The 6,660-nt window shown below is 49.6% G+C and overlaps 1 non-coding gene across 1 annotated transcript; it reads left to right on the top strand.

Annotated features, from left to right (window-relative positions):
• Window positions 1-4,748: 4,748 nt before the first annotated feature.
• On the top strand, window positions 4,749-4,822 carry TRNAT-AGU. The gene has a single exon. It is a non-coding gene; the product is annotated as a tRNA-Thr (tRNA).
• The last annotated feature ends 1,838 nt before the right edge of the window (window positions 4,823-6,660 follow it).

The following is a 6,660-nucleotide window of genomic DNA, read 5'->3' as shown; positions in this document are numbered from 1 at the left end:
TTATCAATAGACACAGCTGGAAAACCCTTATGGTTGTACAGATGTAGTTGTGAAATCCTCCCTTCTGTATTGTTTTGTATGTTTATTTGCATGGTCTCTGTCTGGGTCTGTGATTGTTTCTGTCTGCTGTATAATTAATTTTGTTGGGTGTAACCAGTGAAGGAGGTGGAATATAACCATGTTACAGTATATTAGGACTGGCTAATCTAGAGAAGGAGTGAGGGTGCCAGGCGGCGCGGCGGTCAGGGCCATGTGGTGAGTGTCCCGCTGCAGCGCTGGCCACCCCCCTTCTCTCTCCCTCCGCTCCTCCCCTTCCCCACTAGACCGGCGCGCACTCTGCAGCACAGGAGTCCCTTGGCTAGGGTTTTTGTTTTTCCCCTGCTTTGCTGGCGCGCCGTTGTTTTTCCCCGACCCCCCTGCTTTGCTGCTCCAGCCCCACCGTTTTTGTGTTGTCCCCCCCAACTTTGCCACTCCAGCCACGTCGTGTCCCCCCCCGCTTTGCCGCTTCAGTCGCGCTGTATCCCCCCCCACACCCCCACTTTGCCGCTCCACCCCTGCCGTTTTTCCCCCGTTTTGTTGCTCCGGTGGCCCCACCCCATTTTTTTTTCTTGGGGCGGCAAAAAAGCCAGAGCCGGCCCTGCCCACACCTGACTCCCTGCCATCAGCCAAATGAGCTGCCCACAGGTTCTGGCAGCCACAATGAGCCATTTGGTGTGAGAGCCCAGACCTGCCCCTGTCCCAGAGGGAGGGGGGTCATCTGTGACAGGCTGGAACACTGACCTATCAGCTCTTAACACCCAAACTTTCAGTAATTCTGTTATCAGTGTAATTTAAACAGCCAGACTGGGCTGGACCAAAGGCCCATCTAGCTCTGTGTTTTGTCCTCCGACAGTAGCCAATACCAGGTGCCCCAAAAGGTGATCAATAAGGCACCACTGGGAGTTGAACCCAGGATCTCCTGTTTACAAGACAGGTGCTTTAGCTAGCTACGCCATGGTGCCTGCCTGTGACAACAGCCCAGTGTCTGCCCACACCTGACTCACTGCCATCCCCACTGGGGCCTGACAAGCTTTGCTTGTGTTTGGATTCTGCAAAGCAGAGGAGCAGGTGAGGTTTTCCTTGCAAGGTGTGTGTGTGTGGGGGGGGGGGGGCCAGGTCTGCACTACAAAGTTGTTTCAGCAGAATAATATTGCTCAGGTGTGTGAAAACTCCCTCGGTCGGCAGCTTGTGGCTGGTGCACACACTGCAATGCCACGTCTGGCGACAAAACTGCCCTGTTTTGGTGACAAAATAAAACGACTTTGATGAGAGGTCTAGAGCTTTTTGCAGCAAACTTAAAGTGACAGAGTAGACGCTGCTGTTCATTATATCACCATAACTGGCCTCCTCAGTATCCCACAATGCCGGCCGTGAACTCGCCTGCCCTGTATTCCTGCTACAGAGCCATGGGCCCCTCCCCTTTAATCGCGCTGGGAAGTTCTGACAGCTGAGCCTGCTGCTCTGCTCCGGCAGCCAGGAGCAAATCACTGCCGTGGATGCTGCTCTCTCCCGCCCTGCGAACACAGAGCAGGGTGGCGGGAACTTCCATACATTGTGGGGGGGGGGCACCGGCATCCGAACTGTGATGCCCCCATGACACCCCTTCCCTCGAGGAGGCTCTTACCTTCTAAACAGAGACGGCTGTTTTCTTGTAAAATCACTAAAAGGGAAGAAGAAAACTCGAAAGAGGTTCCTCCTGGTGCTCACGTCCGTTTACCCGAATACTCTCTCAGTCCTCAAAGAGAGACCTGGAGAAGGAGACTTGCTGAAGCAAAGCCACAGGGGTCTCTGAGGTTTCCCTGGCCCCTCGCCCCTGTCCTGCCTGGCTGATGTCAGCATCTCTCTGTGAGGTCACCACCTCCCCACCACCTTTGACCAATAGTCTGAGGTCCTGCAAAAGGCCTTTGTGATGTCACTGCCACACCTCCCTTGCTGTGCTAATGTCCTGCCCTGGCCAGGAACTTTGGAGGTTTGAGCTACTCCTGTAGATCACCCCACTCAAGGAGCATTCGTTCTAGGCAGCAAGCCGGCTAGACAGGAAAACATCAGGCGCTGCTCCCAATGCTACACTCAGTTTTCAGAAATTAGTCGACTTTATGGCCAGAAGAGACCATTAGAGCAGCTAATCTGACCCCCTGCATATCACAGGCCTCCTGTATGACACCAGAGCTACTTTTGGAGGCAAAAGCAACAAAGAATCCTGTGGCACCTTATAGACTAACAGACGTTCTGCAGCATGAGCTTTCGTGGGTGAATACCCACTTCTTCAGATGCCTTTCTGGAATGTGTTGGAGGCAACACATTCCAGAAAGGCAGCTAGTCTTCATTGATTGACGTCAAGAGATGGAGAATCCACCACTTTCCTTGGTAGCTTGTTCCTGTGGTGAATCATCCTCGCTGTTGAATATTTGTGCCTTAGTTGTAATATGAATTTGTCTCTTTTCACCTTCCAGCCATTGGGTCTTGTTATGCCTTTCTCTGCGAGATTAAAGAGCCCTTTCATACCCAATCTTTTCTCTCCATTAAGGCCCTTCAACACTTCAATGAAGTCACTTTTCATTCATGAAGGACCCCCCGCCGCCAAATTGCTGCCGAAGACCCAGAGTGGAAGTATCTCCGGAGGCCCGGACCCCACAAGAGTTTTCCAGAGCTCCCGGAGTTAGTGAAGGACCCTGCTCCAGGAGCCCCAAAAACTCTTGTGGGGGCCCCTGCGAGACCAGGGCAAGTGCCCCACTTACTCCACCATCTGGGCAGCCCTGATGGGACCTGGAGCTGCTGTTATTTCAGGACTCCTGTGAGACCCTCAGCTGGTTGGTTTGCACTCTGCTCTTGGGACTCTCTCTCCTCCTCCCTCTCTGCTGCTCTCCTCCCCTAGACATTGAACCCAGCCCTTGCTGCTGCCAACACCAACTGGCAGAAGGGCCTATAAGTCCCCTGCCTGAGGGGAGGCCAATGCATGTGGTCGGCCATAAGCAATATGATATTTTCTGTCTTATTCTCTATCCCTTTCTTAATGATTCCCAAGATTCTCTTTGCTTTTTTGCCCGTCGTTGCACACTGAGTGGATGTTTTCAGAAAACTATCCGCAGTGACTCCAAAATCCCTCACTTGAGTGGCAACAACTATTTTTGGCCTCGTCATTTTATATGTATAGTTGGGATTATGTTTTCCAATGTGCATCACTTTGCATTTATCAACAAATCTGTCATTTTGTTGCCCTTTCACCCAGTTTTGTGAGATCTTTTTGTAACTCTTCACAGGCTGCTTTGGACTTAACTTTCCTGAGTATTTTTGGATCATCTGCAAATTTAGCCACCTCGCTGTTTGCCCCTTTTTCCAGATCATTTATGAATATGTTGAATAGCTCTTATCCCAGAGGCCCTGGGGGGCACCACTATTGACCTCTCTCCATTTTGAAAACTGACCATTTATTCCTACCTTGTAACCAGTTATTTACCCATGAGAGGACCTTCCCTCTCATCCCATGAGAGTGTAATAGAGCAGAATAGGGCTTCCTTGGGAGGGGGAGTGAACTGAGAATATATCAGGGGGTCGTGCACATTTATTGTCCTGGTGAAAAAGTGTGTCTGATACTCAGTCTTTGCTGCTCCTGCCGGCTGTGACTGCTGAGGACATTTTCCTTCTCTGCTCCAGGGTCTCTCTTCTGCCAGATTCTCAAAAAGTCAGGCCCCCTGCAGACTATGGCAGAGCAGTTTGGTAATAGGCTGCAGGACTCACCACGTAAGAATGTAACTGCTGTAGCACCTTGACTGTCCATGGGCCAAATCCTGCAGCCCTGGATAACCTCCCACTGATGGTGATGGGAATTGAGCCTTTGTAACTAGCTGCTTGTACCTGAGGTCTCAGTTATGGATTAAACTGGTGGCAAACACAGCTTCAGCCAAAGAAGAGAAGGATATAAGTGAAAGAGCAAAGCTGGCCATCTGGGGAGCTGCTGCAGTCCCATCACCACAGCTGGAAGGGAGAAGAGGAAAAACTCCCTAAAGTCCTGTGAGCAGCCCTGAGAAAAGGAAGTTTGTCAGTGAGATCAGTCGCAATAACTGTGAAATGAAGGAGTGCTTTCTCCTCTGTGCCGACATGGCTGAATTGTGTTACTTTACTGTGAGAATAAGCTTTAAAATATCCTGCTCTAATTTCAGGATCAGTCTGTAATCATAACTGGACTCTGTGGGAAGTGGCCTCTGGATAGTGATCTTTGGGCAGAGCTGGCTGAAGAGCCTTCCTACCCACCAGGAGATCCTGGCTTGGCCTGACAGTTCTTCCTTGCTGAACCTGGCTTTTTTTTCAGGCTCCTTTCTTTTATTTTATTTCTTCTAATGAAAAGAAAAGACCTCACTGCACAATCCTTGTAAGTGCTTGTTCAAGACACAGAGACCCTTCCTTGCAGCTAAGTCTTGGAAAGCATTAAGTGGTACGTCTGGAGCTGATGGAAAGGTTACCATGACTCAGAGTTGAGCTGAAGCTGCTGTGACTGAAACACAGAGCACTAATCAGTATCTGATCACAGCAGCTTGTGGGAGAAGTGCATGTTAGAAACCCTCTGTCAGCTCAGCTGTGGCTTTCTGTGCACTGAGCCAGCCTGCTCAAGGTCTGCAAGTCTTGAGAAATGGGGCACATTTTTACTTTGGAATTTGAAGGTGTAGTCTTGGACCATCAAGTGGAGTGGTTGCAAACAGCCTGTTGGGGAAGGCACCATGGCTTAGTAGGCTAAAGCGCCTGTCTAGTAAACAGGAGATCCTGGGTTCAACTCCCAGTGGTGCCTTGTTCTATAGCTTTTGTCTCCTCTGCTCACATTTTCCTGTGTCTTCCTAGGAAACAGAAGAGACCTCCCTTGACAATCCAAGTAATTGCTTGTGAAGAAAAGGCTTCTTTCAACGGAGCATTGGAGAGAATCAAATCCTCAGTCTGGTGTTGATGAAAAGGCTATTGGCATTGGCAAGGAGGTTGCTTCTGCTGCAATTTGCTGTGACAGGAGACCCTGTGTTGTGCGGCCATGCAATTCACTGGGGATATCTGTGCACAGAGCCCCTTCTAGAGGTTCTCTGCAGGGCTTGCAGGAAATGGAGAATGACTGTCCTTTCACTTTTCATGTTATTGTTGATGAAAAATGGAGCAGTTCGGGGAGAAGTCCCAGAGCGTGGCACCATGGCAGAGCTTGCCAAGAGAGCTGCTGGATAAAGAGCAGATTCAGGATCCAGCATCCAGTGCTGCCTTGCTGAACGTGCCTCCTCTTGTCACATTTTGGTCAATCTTTTTTGTTAACGGAGAAGCCCGACTCTGGCTAGCCATACAAATGCTTGCAAAGAAACGGGTCTTTTGCTGACAACTGTCAAAAGGAGGCTTTGGATAAACATGGAAACAAGGTCAAGGTCACTGTAACTCATCTTGCATGTGCAGCTGTTGAAGCTACAAGGCAGAGCACTAAGCACAGTATTACCACGGCTGGTCACAGCAGGATCTGTGTGGTGGGATCCGCAGGGTACAATCCCAAACTGTGGAACTGCTCTGTCCTCTTATCTCTCCAGCCTGGGCTGTGTCTTACAATGCTGCACTAGTGACAAGCAGCAAAACCCCCTCCATGTGCTGTGATCACTCAGCCAACAACATGCAGCAATGCACCCAACTAAGTTGCATGAATGCTCTATAAGCCACTCCTCAATTATACGTGAGAGATACCAGCGTATCTCCCCAGCCCTCAGCCTTGCACCTCAGAAATGTACCATCTTACACTGCTCAAAAACTCTTGAAAAGTGCAAGCTCATTAATTAATTCACCCCTTCCTCAAAAAGAAAGTGAACATGCACCAGCCTTTTTAATCTGAGCAGCTTTCCCAAGAACTTTGGACAATTTCACAAGTAAGTTTAAAACATTAAAATAAGTTTATTAACTACAGAACTCCACCAGAGAGGTCCTTTGGGGCCATCTGCCTGTCCCAAGTCAGGGTAAAGGAGGAGGGTTGGGCGTGGGGCTAGCAACTCCACCCTGTAAAAATCAGCTTGCTACAGAAACGCCAACAATAGAGTTAACAGAGACTTTTAGCCTAGAAAAAGAAGGGTCTTCAACTCGAAGATGCATGACACTGGGTGGTGAAAGCCGCGAGGAAGCCACTAAGCCGATCACCCTTCTTGCAGCCAGGAGGATTACCATCGGCACATGGAACGTGAGGACCATGTACGAGTCAGGAAAGACAGCGCAGGTTGCAGCAGAGATGAGGAGCAACAACCTGACCCTACTAGGCATTAGCGAGACAAGATGGGCAAGCTGGACAGAGACGACTGTTGACAGGAGAGCTGTTGCTGTATTCAGGACATGAAGAGAGCGGCACACCACACACAGGAGTAGGCTTCATGTTGTCCAAGCAGGCACAGAGAGCACTGATTGGTTGGGAGGCACATGGTCCCAGGATCATCACAGCATCCTTCAGAACTAAAATGAAGAGGATTAAGATGAATGTTGTTCAGTGCTACGCTCCAACCAATGACAGTGAAGAGGAGGACAAAGACTACTTTACAACAGACTCCAGAAAATATTAGAGTCTCTCCCAGACAAAGACATTACCATCTTTATGGGAGACTTTAATGCCAAAATTGGACCTGATAA

The sequence above is a fragment of the Mauremys reevesii genome, unplaced genomic scaffold, assembly GCF_016161935.1.
Source record: "Mauremys reevesii isolate NIE-2019 unplaced genomic scaffold, ASM1616193v1 Contig161, whole genome shotgun sequence".
In the NCBI taxonomy this organism is placed as follows: domain Eukaryota; kingdom Metazoa; phylum Chordata; order Testudines; family Geoemydidae; genus Mauremys; species Mauremys reevesii.
The sequence above is the reverse complement of the archived record's forward strand: the minus strand, read 5'-3'. Positions and strand labels throughout refer to the sequence as shown.